The sequence below is a fragment of the Astatotilapia calliptera genome, chromosome 16, assembly GCF_900246225.1.
Source record: "Astatotilapia calliptera chromosome 16, fAstCal1.2, whole genome shotgun sequence".
NCBI classification, from domain to species: Eukaryota; Metazoa; Chordata; class Actinopteri; order Cichliformes; family Cichlidae; genus Astatotilapia; species Astatotilapia calliptera.
The window spans coordinates 26996873-27015049 of record NC_039317.1 but is presented as its reverse complement, the minus strand read 5'-3'; the positions used below and the strand labels follow the sequence as shown (position 1 = coordinate 27015049).

The following is an 18177-nucleotide window of genomic DNA, read 5'->3' as shown; positions in this document are numbered from 1 at the left end:
TTTATTTTGAAGGAGTCGTGTGTTCTTTGTTCATTGTATGTAGTTTCACTTCCCTTGTCCTGTCATTAGGCTCATGTCAGTCAGGTGTTCCTCCTTGTGTTCCCACTTCCCCTAATCACCTCCTGTGTATTTAAGTCCTCTGTTTTCAGTGTGTCGTTGTCAGGTCGTCTGTTGTCCACACCATGTTTCCAAGTTTCACGTCTAGGTTTTTCTTGTTGTTTGTTTATTTCTCCCAGTTTAGGTTAATGTTAGTTTTACTTAGTGATGGTGAGATGAAGCCTCATGATGAACTGAAGCTTCCCATCCAACTGGTCGACTCATGGTTCGAAGCATTGTGATGATTCATTTGCTCTACTGCGCCATCAAGTGGACAATTCAAGTGAAACGGGCTCAATGATTATAATGATGTGTAAACCGCTAAACCGAATAAATAAATTGTTTTTCATGGTTATTTATCCCGAATATTGTCTCAGTATGTCTGATACAAAAGAGAAAGTGGAAACTATCAGTACACAGTTTTTGGGATGATTGTGTAACTGCGTAATCATGCTTATGTACATCTCAATAATGACACAAACTAGTGTGTGGCACTTCAAGTTGAATGAATAAAGGAATTACTATTGTTCATGACACCAATAACTGAACTCTAAATATTAGTTATATTTAATATTATACTAATTTTATATTATATTAATTTAATTAATGTTTGTGTATAATAAATTGGCAGCTTAACACAGGAATGTACATGGAAACAAAAAGGGAGGGAGTTGTGATGTGAATGTGCTTGTGACTTTATAACAGTGCTCATGGGGGAATCAGCTGTGTTTTGCTGCCCATTTTATTTCGAATCTGGCGCGAACCGGTGAACCAGTTCCCGAATCAGTCACGTGGTACGGACTGCCCGCGAGGCCTCGAACGTCACTGCATACGTAATCAACGCACGCCTCGATACGCGCTTCAGAAAAACGCCCCCGCGATTACCCGACGCGCGATTCGAAGCTTCGACACACAGGACACATCACTAGTTTTACTTCAGTTTGCCTTGCCCTTTGGTTGTACCTTTTGTTACCAGCCATATTAAATGGCTCGCTTTTTGTTAATACTCAAGCTTTGGTCCAAGTTCCTACGTGTCTGCATTTTGGGTCCACTCTTCACAAATACATAGTCTGCCAGACTGTGACATATCCTCCATTACATCCATGATTCTCCTCTGTGGGTTTCCTCCTTCCTGGCAGCTCCATATTCAGAATCATTTGTTTGGACATATATTGAAAGAAGGGATAGTGACTATATTGGACAATCTCAGACTAGCCTCTCCAACTTTGTCTCCAAACAGGTCTTTTTACAACCAGAGGAGACGCCCCCTGCTGTACATGGAAGCCATGTTCATCTTTAATGTACAGTCTGTGGCCTAGCATTAAGTTTTGGACTTCTTTTTCTTCTTTGGTAGTGTAGAAGGGGTCAAGCAACAGAAGTATAAAACAGCTTCCCCCCCCCCCCCCCCCCCCTTCCCCCGTCAAACAGACGAACTCAGAGAAAGAATACCACTTAGTGCTTTTTTGGTGCAGCTCTTTTCATCTCTCGCTCCTTCTCATCTCTTCCACTCTTCATCGCACTGTGGGGAAGATGAAAGGAGACACTGGCACTGGCTGTGAGCTGGACATGAACACAATATTTCTTTTGTGTGTCTCTGTCTCTGTTGATGTTTTTTTTTTTCGTCCCAGACAGGACAAACAACTTTTTGTTGGTGCCACTTAAAACCAAAAATTGAAAGAGAGTAAGGAGATTTTTTTTGCAGAAAAATTATTATTACACCTTCTGCCTTTTTCACCATCGGTTAAATAGTTTTTATCTCTTGTGGATTGTTTCAGCTGGGTCCTATCTCCTTTTAAATGAATAGAGAGAAATGTAAAACTTGCCATTGTTTTTCTATAAAACTGATGAACAAAGTTACATTTATATGCATCCTGCAATACTGCAAAGCACACTTCATTTGTTTTCCAGTAGTATTCACTCATAAAGCTGTATGCTTCTACTTAGAAAACTTTAACTCGATTGATGTTTAATCGCATCAGGCATAATTCTGGTTAAAACCACATGCCTGAAAGCTCCATTCTCTAGGTAAGCTGGAGAACTGGTTCTGCACAGAGAACCTTGGAAACACAAGCCCCAGATGCAAAACAACTCACAATAAAATGTATTCATTTTAGAGTTGTTTGGCCATTCCAGTAAGTGTTTTGTCCATTGGAGTTGATGCCTTGATGGTCCAACCACACAACAGTCTAGGCTAAAAGTCAAGCCAGCTTGCATTAATGTTCATGTTAACATGTGTACATTTATCTGAGGGATTCCAATTATATATAACCTTTATCACTGCTTCTTTTTACTCTATTTGGTATTCTGGGAAGAAGCCCTGGAATGTTCTGAGCTGATGTATTCATCATGAAAATTTAATCACTCTTCTGCTTTACAGTCACTATCAAGGTTTCTGTTTAAGAAGCCCAAACCTCAGATTTCAATGTGTAAGCTGTGAACTGGTTACCGTCGACCGCCACTGTTCACATTTGCAGTTTGCAGTTGATGATTTCATTAATTTTCTCTGGATGAGTTACATAGACGATGGCCCTTACTGGACTCTTAATTAAAGCTCACTTCGTCCATACATATTTCCATATAAATAGGGCTATCATCCAATAAATTATTAAGTGTTTTCTCCAAGTTTCACTGCCTCAGAAACACTTTTTTCAACACCTAAAAATGCAGAGCCTCTCAAATTTGTCCCTTTTTGCATGGGACTCAATCAAAAATCAAAATCCTTTCTCTGATTATTTTCCAGGGATTAGGGTTATTTTTCCGGTAGTATGTAATAGCCCTTGTGTATTTTAACCTCCTTTTAATCAGCGGGGAAAAGGAACAATCAGTTACATCACTGAATGCAGAGTGCCGGTTTACCCCCAAGCCGAGCCAAGTGTGCTGCTTATTTATCCAGGGCGGTGGGCCTTGTCTGGTCCATTTTCTTTCTTAGCAGATGTGGAGAAGTAGATTGGAGGTGGAGGGAGTGTGAGCACAAGGGGGAAGAGCTGTCTGACCGTGGTCCTAATAGTGGAAATGTTTCAATGATTGGTAATTGGATCATTTAAAGACTGGTGACAGACACATGAGCAAACAGGCAGAGTGCAGTAAGAGAAGGAATTGGAATGATGTAATACATGCATGTTTTACTACTTAAAAAACTTTAATAGTATTATACTTATTAGTTTTTATGTTTTTTGTTTTTTTTGTTTTTTTTTGTCTTCTGGTCCAGATCGTAAGAAACGAGTAACTATGCTGGAAGGAAATGTGTTATATTTGGGGTTTCACATGATAGGGTGGGGCCAGGTTTCACAATGAGCTCACCCAAAACCCTGGCTGATTGTGACCCACACCCGCTTTCACACCTTGGCTCATGTGATTAGGTTGAGGATCATCAGGGGGTCCTTTGTCCCTCTTTGGGGGGGAAACTCCCACTGGGTTTAAATCTGGGACTCTCCACCTTTTGACCTTAGAACTGAAGAAGCTTCTCGGGTGAGAGGTGAAACGTCTTCAAGCAACTTAAAGAAGTCCAGACGCTTTTCTTTCCAAGCTCCTTAGACATTTGGGCATACAACCATACATCCATCAATTTTCTACCATTTATTCAAGTTCAGGTTGTGAGGGCAGCAGACCAAGCAGAGATGCATAAACATCACTATCCATCTCCTCGAGCGCTTCCAGAAGAATGCCAAGGTGTTTCCAAGCCAGTGTGTGCTGGGGCTGACCCGAGGTCTCGTCCTGGCTGGAAATGCAGGAAATCACAGTCGAGAGGTCAAGTTCAGTGATTTAAATGAGTGGTGAGCAGACAGCTAGAAGCTACACCCACATATATTGGCACATCTCTCAGTGGCAGGAGCCATTCTTCTTGTTTTTTTATATCTTTATAACTTCTTTTATCATTTTTGTTGGATTAAAGTAACGACCAGAAATTGCACACTCAGAAATTTGTGATTCCAATATATACTGTAATTCACAAAATAAACACTTAGTAAACAGTTTCCTGTTGAATGAGCTCATTCAATTAGACCTGAAACTAGCAACTGAGGTCACGAGGGAAGGAGCTGAGGGACATTGTCTTAAAGACTTCTATACAATGCTTGCGGGTCATTAGAAAGAATGTAGGTTCAAGACATTTCTTTTTCAGCTTCACTTTTTAGAACCGAATGTCCATATGTTCACCTTTTATTAGGTGTTTGATAAAAATATAGCATCACTGTTTCCATTTCATTTCACAAACGGAGCTAAGAACATTCAAATATCTGATTATGTTAAATTTCACCTCCCACTGAAAACAGGAGTTTAGCTGGCTGCTCACGCACACACTGACATGCGCTACATTGATTGGTTATTGCTCCTTTTGCATCCTCTGATTTGCCCGTTGATTGCAGGAGCAGTGAAGGCTGATGATGATGATGATGATGATGATGATGATGATGGAGTTCAGGCTGTCTGGACATCCTGATTGGCATTAAAGCCTCAGGGTGCAGCCACCAACACATAAACACACACACATACATTCAAATACACTGGCATAAAGACTGTTTCAATACCCGCTTCATCGCTACTCAGGAATCAGCGTGCAGACAAAAACACAAACAAACGACGAACTGTCAGTTCTTTAGTCTTTGCTTGGCCACTTTGGGTTCCCAATTAAATTTCTCTCTATCCTGCCCATGCCAAATGTGGCCTAGTAGGTCTTTGATGTGTATTAGCAAAGTGTTAAATCTGTTTGATCTCTTCAATTAGCCCCCAACATGATGTCTAGACACCAAGGCCAGCGGGTGAGGATGAGGAGGAACACCCCTTCTTTTTGTTTCTGTCTGCTCTGTAAGTCTAATAACTCCCAAGGGATGCTCCACATACTTCAAAACACACCGGACATGGGGGAAAAATGGCTTTCACAGTGTGTTTGATTGCAGTGGTAATTAGTCACTTGGCCTCTAAATTTGACTCAGGGGACAAATAAAACAGTAAATAACCTCCATTAAAAACTCAGTTCAGTTATGAATGTCCTCTATGCTTTGGTTTCCTCCATGGTTCATGCAGATCATGGTGAATGATTGTGTGAAAGAGAAACAGATCATAGACCTGGATGTAAAGTTTACGTTCTCTCACAGTGTCCTTTGTTTTGTCTCATGGGTGATTGACAGGAAGCAGAATGTGACTAAAACCAAGCACAGTGCTTCTTCTGTGCCTAAAAACACAGCTGCAGCACATTTATTGATAGAGTGCTAAATGCTTTGAATATGGTTTATCTAAAGCAGGGGTAGGCAACCTTTCTGATGATGAGTGCCATCTAAAATTTCCTCAGAAGTCAATGTGCCATATAATTGCATTAGCAATAAATTTAATAACGCTCTATATTAACAGTTACACACTATATAGAAAAACATTATAGAATTATATTTGTTCACAGATGTTGGCAGCTATCAGCGAATAGTTATCAGCTATTTTGAAACAAAAAATACACTTTTTATCCATAACAACAACGCCATAACAGCAAATGAAATGCACAACAGAAAATGCAAATGCTATTTATGGTCTCCTCACAACAGTGATAAGAAAAATAAGCTGGGCCAATATGCCATGTTTGTTAATACAGAGATACACATGTTAATTTGATCTCTGGTCTCCCGCTCAAAGACACAGGTCTCCGAGTGTCCAGCATTCAGACGGCTACCTGAGGACACTCTTTGTGTGAGAGGAAATCTGCTCACACAGATATGTAGAGCCAAATACTTTCAATAAGGCCTCTGCAATGTTCTGAAGACAGTTAAACTTGTCAGGTACTGATGTCCAGCAGGTGAAAATGCAAGCTCCATGAACACGCAAAGCTGTGGATTCCAGCTGTGTGTGTAGTGCTGCAAACTTTGACCCCCACAGAGTCGGGCTTTTCAGTTCAATCAACTGCATTTCAATGTCCTCTGTGTCCAGCCAGTTAATGCGAGACAAATCCAGCTGCTCATTAAAGCTTTCTGGTTTGATCAGAAAATAAAACACTGGTCCATACACCTGAATGTCCCGAAAACACATAGTGAATTCTGTCTCGAGTACGGATGTATCCGTGTATTTCCGTGGAGCTGATGCAGCGCTGAGCGGAACAGCTCCTGAAGCATTTGAAGTGTTGGAATGTGGAAATTTCAACATCGCTTGAAAAAACTGCCAGCTAGCAACGTCCCTCTCACCGGTAGGCTAAGTTATTTTTAGCCAATTACAAGTTGAATCTGGTAGTTGGGGTTGTTAGATAAGATACCGTCATTAAGAAGCGGCACAACTAATGTGTCTATGCAAGCTAATTTGCGATGTGCACCGCTGACCTGGCCATTTATTTTTTTCATGCACCTTCTCAGATTAATTCACTGCGTGTTGTGCCCAGGGCTGGACTGGGACAAAAAATTGGCCCAGGCATTTTGATTAGAGACCGGTGTTCTGGGAATCCATCCTACCTGACAAACCATCCTACTCGTTGTTTCTGCGCATGCGCACAACAAGAAAGTAAGTGGCGAACCGTACTACCTTTGTGAATATTAGCCAGAAAAATACTCTGACGGGTAAAATTAAGTGCCAAACCATCCTACCTTTGTGAATGTGACCTACAAGTATACTTTAACAGCTAAAATTTAGTGGCAAATCATCCTACCTTTGTTAATCTGAGCTAGAAGCATATTTTCACAGCTAAAATTCAGTGGCGAACCATCCTGCCTTTGTGAATATGAGTTAGAAGCATACTTTAATGGCTAAAATTAAGTGCCAAATCATCCTACCTTTGTTAATAAGAGCTAGAAACACACTCTGATGGGTAAGATGACGTGCCAAACCATGCTACCTTTGTGAAAATTACCTACAAGCATACTTTAACGGGTAAAATGAAGTGGCAAACCGTCCTGCCTTTATAATTATGAGCTACAGGCATACTCTGATGGGCAAAGTTAAGTGGCAAACCGTCATACCTACTTAATTTGTGCTGGAATTACTCTGTGACAGCAGAAATGTGCATAAACTACTTACGGTAGGACGTTTTGCCAAAGTAGGATGGTTTGTCAGAACACCGGCCCACCAGGTATTATAGGAAAAGCCATAAAGCCTTTGAATGAAAACAGACGCTGTTGTGACAGTGATGTACACAGTCTTGTTGGTATATGTATGATTTCTATACATTTTACATCAGATAAAAAGTTTGGCTGTAAGATTCAGATAATTATTTAATAACAGCCAGACATTTTAAATGAGAATAAGAAAGAGAAGTATTTCTTTGTGCACCCCTTTCCCTGTTAATGCACTACCTGGCCCCCCTGGTAAAACTTTGCTAGACTCAGTTTTTTACGGGACAGTTGGCAACTCTACTAACTAACCTTATGAATAAAATAAAATTCACTATCAGTAACATCATAGCACCCACCCAGCTGTATAGCAACTCCGTCATGCTAGCTAGTACGCAGTACAAGTTATTGTAACTGACTATAAAAAGTTAGCACAACGAAACTACACCTAAACGTTTATATCTGATCCAGATAGATTGCAGGTCATAATTTCTTACTTAAAGTTCAGGCGGCCGCCTCGGGTCTCTCCTCCTCCTGCCTCCCCTTTCCCTCATTCACCTGCTGGCCTCTGTGGAAGCTCCACCACAGCCACCACCAAACAACTGAGTTATTTTTACACATCTGCCAGCATCTGGCCAATCAACCACCTTTCATTGTTTATACTGTTACAAAAGAAAAAGAAATCATCGGCCCATAAAAACGAAAAATCACCATCGGCCATCGAGCAAATGCTCGGTATGGCCAGTCCAGCTATGGTCGTGCCATCAGTTAGCCCTTCCCAGGGTTGCCAATCCCTGATTTAAAGAGTCACAAATACTCCACAGTGGCAGGACAGATTAAAACTGTTATAGTTTTACTAGTGTTTACATTCACTGCCGCCATCTTGGATTGTTAACTTTGGGCTCATGGGGTTGCTTCAACTTTCCAAGTGGGAAATCTGAGTTGAGACGTTTTTGTTTGTTTTTTTCCCAGATGAAAATTCAGACTTCCGACTTAATCTGGAAGGCAGCATTCGATTTATGGATTGTGTAGCTGTGAGGTGGGTGGCGGAGATTGTGATGTTCCCACTTCGTCTGCCTGTGTGCCACACTGATCATCCCTTGTTCGTTAGTACTATGCCTTTCACAGAGAAGTTTGTAAGTGAGAGAGAGAGAAGCAGCCAGTGGATGAGCAGTGCAACACGTTTAGCTGACGTTGATGGACTCCTCTGAATAAGACACTCTATGGCATCTTACTTTTCCTGTGAGCCTGTAGCTAATGGTCTGCATTAAAGTCAATATTTCATTGCCATTCTGTTGTCTGGCAACAAAGGGAGAAAAAAAGATCTATGAGAACACATTTATTGTGAATTTGACTGCATTAAAATCCCATAAGTGTGTACAGCTAGTAGGAGAGAAACAAACAGATGTAAACAGCTAACTGAAAGCCAGCTGAGTTCAGCTGCACTGATGCACATAAAGCAACAGATGATGGGAGAATGAACAAGTGTTAGCTTGATTTTTCGTAGGCTATATTTAGTGGATTTTCCGACATATTACCAGAGCTGTTGTGTTTGTCTTGTTAAAGCCAGTGGAATCCACTGACAAAAACACCAATTTTCTGTTCTACAGTGATGTTACTGATGTTTTAACACATTACTTTGAGTAGTACATGCCCATGCATGTATTGCTTGGTTGTTTATACTGCTGCAAACTGTGATGAGCCTACACAAAAAACAAACATCCTTATGTACTTTGAGGGCTTGTACCTTTGAAACTCCACATTGCATGAAGGTTCATTATTTATAATAAAGCTATTATAACAAAAACATCAGCTGATTCTGAGGGGATAATATTGAAAGCGTTGATTTACTATTAACAGAATGACCCTGACAAAAATACAACCAAGTCATCTAAAGTTTCACTGATTCACCAGTATCTCTTTCGTTTCGTTGGTCGAACGTTACTGTACCGTCCATTTGAAAGGGGTTAGTGTCTCGCAGCAGGAGAGTTAGGTTTTGCTGTGGCCAGTGAAAAAATGGTAAGTCTTTGAGAGCATGGGGAGGGGAGAGCAAAAACAAAGTGTCAACCAGCAAAGGAGCACTGACTGAATACTTTATGACTCGCAGAAAGAGCAGCAGCAGGTTCCCACCGCCACAGTAACAACTGTGAAAAATTCAATTCCTCCTGCCTTCCCCACTCAGACTGTGGAGGATTAAGGTCCGAGAGGCACACCAGGCTACCCGCTGGTCCTCTCCGGCGCTCTCAGGACCCAACATACAGCAGCCATTCACTTGGTGGCCATTTTTAATGCCTGACTTATGCCCATGATTCCATTTTAGTGACATCTGCACAGCAATCCTCTTTAAACTGCCTTTGCTTTGCTCTCTCCATTTTTTTTCTCCATCTCCTTTATTAAATCTAATCGAGATGACACGTCTCACCTTTCTCATCCCTTCTTTGTGCACCATTTTCTTCTCCGGCGTCGGCCGTGGAGAGCAAAGCGAGGTTGACCTGTGTGTTTACATTAGCGTGGAGCCTCTTCCCTACTGTGGTATTGATGTGGCATTATGGAACTGGGACTGGAGGGAGAGAGAGGCTAAAAAGATGAGTTTTCAGAGTGCTTAAGAGAGGCGAGGCCCCACAGGAATGCGGTTTGTCTCCCTCTGAGCTGTTTTTCAGTCTCATACCTAATAGGAGCCGACTGGATAAGAGTAAGAAGAGATTAAGGCTACTCGGTGTGCTGGATTTGGCAGTGAACAGCATCCCTACTGGTCATTCCCAGAGCTGAGTGCTGTAGACGATCAAAGATGGATTTTTTTCTGGTACAGTTTCCACAGAGCTACCATCCCCATGATACAACAACTACTAGGTTAAAGTGATGTGTCCCAGTTACTCCAGTTAACTCGAGCTCCTTGTGTTTATTCACAGATTGATTGACAAGACTAGACACGAGGCCACAGAGATACTTTGATAATTTTCCATTGCAGACATTGATTTGGCTTTTTTGCTATTTTAGGCTGTCTTCTAGTTTTGAATCCCTCGGCAATTTATACAAATGCTCCTTTCTTTGATTTGCACTCGACAGAAACTAAAAACCAAGAAATGGCAATGGAGCTCAGCAGAGCATGTGTAACCCTCAGAGAACACATCTCGTTGTATGTGGACAGAAACCTTCTATTTGTGGGTTCAAAGTACAAACAAAATGAAATCATTCCATTTTAGTGTCTTTTGAACCGTTTAAAAGGATGCCCGAGCGAGATTTCAACGTATTAAGTATTAATCGGGAGTCTGTTGTGATGCCCCCATCTTCTGTGCGACTGGCTTTGACCAAAGACCTGAAATAAAAGAAACAGATGGAAAAATACACAGCACTGACAGGGAAAAAGCATTTTTGATGTACTGAGAATCACATGTTGGAAATGGAAGGTGCACAGATGTGATTTTAAAGCATTCTGTGCCATGTACATTTCTGTAATAGCTACACACAGCTATGGAGTAAATAATCTGTAGGAGTAAAAGCCAGCTAAAAATACAGTTGTAGAAATGGACTAAAAAGAAATGTTCCATTTGTCTGATTGCATTTATCTATTATTCATTTCAAGGACAAATGCGAGCAGGGAAAATATTAGTGGATGCAGCAGGGACATATTTGGATTGTCAATGTCAGAAAAAAAGCCTTTGCAGAAGTACAAATGGGGCCTATGAACATGTGAAAAAAGTAACAGGAAGAGAAAATATTTATTTTTATTTATTAATTTTTATTTATAAAAGTTATTAAGTATATATATATATATATATATATATATATACACTGCAAGATGCTAGCAGGCAAGGCATACATGGAACGCCATAACCAAGTGGCCGGCATAGTGTACCGAGGTCAAAATGGGAGATGCCCCCAAGGGTGGTGGAGAATGACCGAGCTAAGATCCTGTGGGACTTCCAGATACAGACGGACAAAATGGTGGTGGCTAACCAACCGGACATAGTGGTGGTAGACAAACAGAAGAAGACGGCCGTAGTGATCGATGTAGCGGTTCCGAATGACAGCAATATCAGGAAGAAGGAACACGAGAAGCTGGAGAAATACCAAAGGCTCAGAGAAGAGCTCAAGAGGATCTGGAGGGTGAAGGTAACGGTGGTCCCCGTGGTAATCGGAGCACTAGGTGCGGTGACTCCCAAGCTAGGCGAGTGGCTCCAGCAGATCCCGGGAACAACATCGGAGATCTCTGTCCAGAAGAGCGCAGTCCTGGGAACAGCTAAGATACTGCGCAGGACCCTCAAGCTCCCAGGCCTCTGGTAGAGGACCCGAGCTTGAAGGATAAACCGCCCGCAGGGGCGTGCTGTGTGTTTATATATATATATATATATATATAAAACGAGCATTTGTAAGAAATCGAGGAAATCCTGTTAGCATAATTAGTCAGGTCTGACTGTGTTGTGTTCAGATACCAGCAGTTACATAGATGACCCAAAACTACAAAAATACACGCTAACACATGCTACCTGGCTTAATCTGGTAGCACCTGAATGATGTCATTAGCTAGGTCTTGTCATTCCATCAGTTTACTGTGTTTATACAGCAACAGTGTGCAAATGCAGTGTGAGATCAGCATGTGGTTTGGCAAGCATCTGCAAAGCCATCTGCTAACACAACGTTAGCAAAGAACCCAAAATGATATAGAGGCTGACTGCTTTCTGAACACGCATCTTAGGACATATAACAAAGTGGAAGTGTGTGTATTGTAATAGTGCAACAAATTACTTTATTCAGGATCTATTTAAATAGCGTAATGCATTACTGTTAAGTACATAATGGCTAATGTGATTTACATAAATGTTTTGATTTTCAACACCAATACTGGCCTGATGCCATTCTATATCTCAGTTTTTCCTGTGCTGCATTTTGCACATGGTCTCTGCAAGCTGGTGTCACAGACAGTTACATTCAGACCATGAAGTCTTATGGGCTCCAACAATTACTCCCTTTATACAGCTGAACTTGTGTCAAAAAGTGCTCATCTTGATCAAACACTTTTTCACTTTAGTTAGTGAGCTTCTTCCTATCTGTACTGTATTTACATAGTAACTGATTTGTAGTTGGCTCAAAATCACTAGCATTATGCTAATTTGCAAAAATACTGTCAACATTACTTAGCTTTACTGGGTTATGATAATTAAGTTAACAATGTGAAAATGAAAATGACATAAAAAGAGGAAACCTTTCTAAGCCCAAAGAGCTGATTCGGTTCATCTGGATGTTGCTTTTTCAGCAGGAGAAACACCCAGATTAACAGAATGAACTTTCTGGCATTTCTCTATCGTAATGATTTAGCATTCACCAAAATAAACCTTTTTAACATTTGAAAAATACATTTACTATTAATAAGCAATTTTACTGATAATCAAATAAGTTATAATATTCCCCAGTGTATTTATATAATTTATTTCATAATTGTGCATGACTTTATTTAGTATTGAATACTTGGAGGACCATAGGAATAAAATTATAAACTTCAAAAACCCACAGGTTTCTCAAGTTTATTTTCTTTTCCTTCACTCTCCATCCAAAGGTTCCTTCCTTGTGATTAGAGCTCCTGTAGGTCTCACACCGTGAATCATAAAGCCTTCAGGCATATGAAGCCTGATCTCGAACCATTTATGTAGATTATTATACGTGCAGTCTGCTGTCTCTCATGTTTCATGTACCGTGCCCAGAGTCCAGTGTTCCCACCAACTCAAATTTGTCTTTGGCGTAAAACAACAGAGGTGTCATTTATCAAACTGACACAGTAACATTACAGGGGGTTAAAAACTGTTGATGGAACATAAACATGATCTATTGACTGTAAATACATGTTAAATTGGTATCAATTATCCCTTAAATCAAACTTCCTCTTGGAATGTGAAGCAAAGGTTTTACAAATCATATAGGCTGCTTTTGGTACAACTTCAAAATATTACTAATTGAATTAATTACAAGTTCAAATAGAAAGCAAAATATTTCACGTATGCCACATGAAACCATAACTATATAAGGAGCACTCTGCTCACTCTCTGGGCAGTATTTAATGGAATCGTATTGTATTTTTAATATATTCTCTTTGTTTTCTTTGTTCTTTAAAATGTGCTTTAAGACATTTCTAGTCCAGTAAGAACAACTGCAAATTATACTATATATTATTTTGCATATAATTATTTTTTTTCTTATTTTTTATTTCTGTGGGTATGGCACATGTGTAGCATTTATTTCGTTGATTAGTAAAATTTCTTTAAACATAAGAATAAATAATAATAATAATAATAATAATAATAATAATAATAATAACTGAAAACTAAAATATTAACTGAAAAAAGGTTTTGATCATAAGTATATGTTGTTTTCCAAAAACCAAACAAAAATTTTTACTGTCACGAATGATAATAATAATAATAAAATTAAATCTGAAACTAAAAAAAAGACAATTGCATGATAGAGCCACGTGAAAGTTTTAAGGAACATTTTCAGCACCAATCCAAGACAGGCCCCGCTGTAGCCGAGTTGTGGAGCTTTAGAAACCTTCATCCCTCTCCGCTGCTTTAATTTCTTCTTCTCAATCCCCGCCGTCAGCCACAACTGTGCCTGGAGGCTTCGTTCAAGGGTCAGAGTGTCGGGATTATCGAAGAAAGCGACAGGGGGAAAAAAATAAAAATGAAGGGGTAGAACTGCCTGCACCTCCCTCTTCTCCTCCCTTTCCTCCCTTCTCACCAATGGCTTTCATCCATAAACTTGTGCCAGCTGTTGCCTCGCGCTAAGCCCAGCTTAAGAGAAACAGACCTAAAAGGCCCAGTGAAGAGCATGGTTCCACCATGAGGCTACTGCGCCACCACCAGCTCTGGTCAGGATGCGACAGTGCAACGAGGGAGGCTCTGGGAAACAAATCACTGACCTATTGCACAGTGGACGCAGTCTAAGCACTGATTCATTTCCCCTGACTCAACTTTTTCTTCTTGTTCTTAGGAAGCGTGTTGTAAATGCTTGTTGTCATTCATTTAGATTTTAGAGGCATAAAGGCACTGACGAAATAAAAGATGCATGAACCTCTTGTTATGCTATGTGATACTCTCAAACTCTAGTTAAATACATCAAGTTGATTTTTCAATGAATTTGTCCCTTTTTTATATGTTTGGGGATGTAAAACCTCTAAACCCTTAATTTAAGAATGTAGTTTGCAAGAAATTAACTGAATTCAAAGAAGTCTTGAAGTTGTTTTAGTGGCATTTGGGGGGGCTTCAATTTTTTATGAACCACTACAATTTTCAATAACAAATGTCAAGTTTATGAAGCTCATTGTACTTTTATGCTGCTAAGATGGACGTCAAAGTTGATTTGGTATAGGTCTTTCTGATGATGTGGATATCAAGTTCTTGTGGGGGTGACACGATCTGCTGAAAGACCCCATAGTTTTTGTTTAAGGTTTTGAAGGGAAAATGCTGAAAGTAGTGGGGAATGAATGAGCCATCCATTTTCAAACAACCACTGCTCGTGGAGGTTGGACAGCCACGAGTTGTAGGTGGTGGTGGTGGTGGTGGTGGTAGTGGGGGCGAAAACTCGGTAGGAGCGGCGATCAGAAAGCATGTGACAGTTTGGGGGTGAGGAAAAAGCCCGTGGGACAGACACATCCCGAGTTCAGTCAGAGGTTAGTGTGACAAGAGGAGGGAGCTGCTGCTACTCCTTCTACCACAACTGTTCCACCTCCATCATCATCACCAGCATCATCGTCATCATCATCGCTGCCAGAGCTATCACGGAAATCTGCACAGACACCACTCAACTCTCTGTGAACCCTGACGAGTTGGTTAATTTGGCTACCGAGTCATGAGCTTTTTGCGCTAAACTGGTTACGTTTTAATCCCCTCACCACCACCAAAAAAAAATCAGGGTGAATTGGAGGCCACGGTGACCTGAGATAACATGCGCAATCAAACGCTGTAAACATTGTTTAAATGTTTTTAAATGTATTATCCACATAAGAGCCATTAGAATGTAAAAATATGAGCAAAGTTATATATGTCGTTATTTCAACCATATTAACATCAACATGCAATTATATTATTGCATGTTATATTAATATTTTAAATCAGAATAGTAAAAATGTTATGGTTTTAAAGTAATAGTAAAATATATTTATAACGTCTTTAATATAATACATACATAATTATAAAAATAAAAATAGAAACACTTCTAATCCAATATGCTATTTACGAATATACATTAAAGCTAACGAGATTATAAAAATATTTTATTCAAAATGTTATTACGACATATTTATTTATAATTGCAGTAATAACTCAAATATTTAAAATATGTGTTACATTATATATATTTTGACAAAAATTTTATATTATTGAGAAATACGTGTGTATCAAATGTAAAAATGTCAGCATCATCATGCTTTATGTCCATCCTTAAATACAACATTTGAAATTATATATGAAACTGGAATTTAAACATACGTATATATGTATATTATGAGAAAAACAACAGAGTACCTTCAGTTCATATATGAAATTTAGTTTTAGTTACATAATCTTTGCACTTCACAAATGTTATTATTAGTTGTAGTAATTTGATAATTGGCCAATGCTATATAATATAAAATAAACAACAAATGAAAATGAAAGTGTTTCATAATTAGCAATGAGTTTAAAATATAGTGCTTTCATTTCTGTTTTTTAAAGAATACAGGAGACATTTGTTACTTCACGAGTCATTTATTCTATTTTATTTTTTTCAAATAAAAAAATCTCATTAGTTTAATTTATAATTTTATTATATTGCACTTCTCTAAGCAAATATCTAATGTAATTTCCAAACTACTCTATTTACATTACAGATTATGCATTTAGTTATTTATCGTACAATAAGAAATCAGAAGAACAGCTTCACTTCTTTTACTTTCTTATCTTCACAGATGGAGCACAGTAACAGATTTCGATATCTTTCAGCTGCGACACGCATTATGAGATGATTAAAAAGCCTGTGGAGTGATTTGGTTATTCACACATGGTAGCCTAAACTCAGCTTTAGTAATCTTCTAAATATGGAGCACTGGCCTCGTCCAATCGCATGCCCTGATTTGCTCAGCTCCCACAGATACAGGCGGGTTCATTTGGAGTTCATCATGGCCGCCATGGCGGCGGCTCTGTTGAGCGTGATGAAGGCACAACGTCGGGACATACCGATCTGTGCCCGCAGCCTCTCACAGCACCTGTAGAGATGGGGGTGGTGTTAGGCTTTCAAATCGCCAGTTTTTGACATACTTTCTGTTTCCGTGCCCTTCGGTGGCGGTTGTATTTCTCCACTCATGCTCAGGCTGCACATTCCTACAGTTTAGTGATCTCATAAAAATACTTTTCCACGCCCTGTGCCAACATATAACACAAACCGAGTTACTGAAATCCCCAATGGAGTAATCTGTGTTTGTCCTGCTTTTTGCCTCAGCCGGGACGTTGTTGCCATCAGCAGGGCACCGAGTGAGTCCTGCATGTCACATCACACCCATCGCTCACAACGCTGCATATTCCCAACAAGACACTGTTTTACATCCCCCCAACCCAGCTCATAGTCGACCTCCTTGTGATTCAGGAACATGTGAAGTGACAGCATAGATGAAAAATGTTTGTCCTCGTGTGAAAACTCAAAATCCCCCCTCCCACATCTGTCATTGCCACATCTCCAGCTCCCCCAAGAGCAATAAGGTCGCAATACCTCCTGAACTAAACCCGCCCGATACTGAAACAGACCTTTCACCCCTCCGTGTTGTCAACAGGTAAGTAAACCAGGCTGTGATGTGACGTCATGACCATCATGGGTCATCAAATGAAATTAAGGAGGAATTTTGATTGTCCCCATTTGCCTAAAACTTGAGTTGAATACACATAAATTGAGAGACTAAAGTCTCTACATTTACACAGGGTATATTTAATCATAATTAAAAGGAGTCTAGCAACTGTGTTGGTTCAAAATCAAGTGACTTAAAAAGAAAAGACAAATTATTATTTGAGCAAGACGGCCTCTCATTTGGACCCAAAGGAAAAAAAAGCTTTTCAGAAATTCCTTTTCAAAGACAGAAATTTTGTTTTATATATATATATACCAAAACTACTTTTTGAACAAAGATTCCTCAGTAAGGAAACAAAAGCCCAAACCCAACCATAACAAAACACAAAAGCACATGTTGCTTTCCTGAAACGCCCTCACATCGCTGTAAATTAAACTTTATATATGACTCAGGGTGTTATTAAAACCTGAACATGCTTATTTTTTACCATCATCAATACAATAACAATCCGAATAGTATACATATATACATACATTTTTTCTAAAACACAGAAAGAAAAATCTCCAATAAACTTTCATGTAAAATTGTGAGGCTTAACTGTGATTTACTCATGAAAGTTTGCCTGACGTTGTGACATAAAAGAAAAACAGAAAAACTTTCAACATCATAACATAAAACACATTTATGACCTCATACCATGATACAAGTGCCTAGTGAGTTTTACATGACAATCCATTATTTATTTATGTTTAGTGACTCTTATTTTATTTCATACTTTTTCCATTCATCTGATGTCCTTCTTTTGGTTAATTTTCCAGTACTGAGCTATTTTCTTTGATAGTATATTATATTGAAATATGCAACTTTAAAATAAGTTACAAGTTAAATGTTTTGTCTACTACAGCATGGAGATTTGTTCATAATTGAGATAAGTAACATATATATTTTATGAGTAAACCATATCACGAGACATCTGTCTTATGAAGCTTATATTTTTTGTAATACATACAAGATTTACAGTCTTAACCTATAATCCAGTTTAATGTTTAATGAACAGTTTAATGAAGCAATATATCCATTATATTCATAAAAAAAAAAATCAAATGCAAACAAATATGAGCCGATGCTAATGGAATATGTTAAGAATGACAGTTGGAACAAATGAAAATAAACAGAAAAAAAGTTGATTCTGTTCATTTGGACATTTTTAGTGGGAGAAACATGTCTTCAGAACAGAAAGAACTAACTGATATTTTCGTG

The 18177-nt window shown here is 39.2% G+C and overlaps 1 long non-coding RNA gene across 1 annotated transcript; it reads left to right on the top strand.

Annotated features, from left to right (window-relative positions):
- Positions 1–272: 272 nt before the first annotated feature.
- LOC113007269 (uncharacterized) lies at positions 273–16977 on the top strand. The gene is made up of 3 exons (XR_003269894.1): positions 273–1024; positions 14738–14740; positions 16967–16977. It is a non-coding gene; the product is annotated as an uncharacterized LOC113007269 (long non-coding RNA).
- The last annotated feature ends 1200 nt before the right edge of the window (positions 16978–18177 follow it).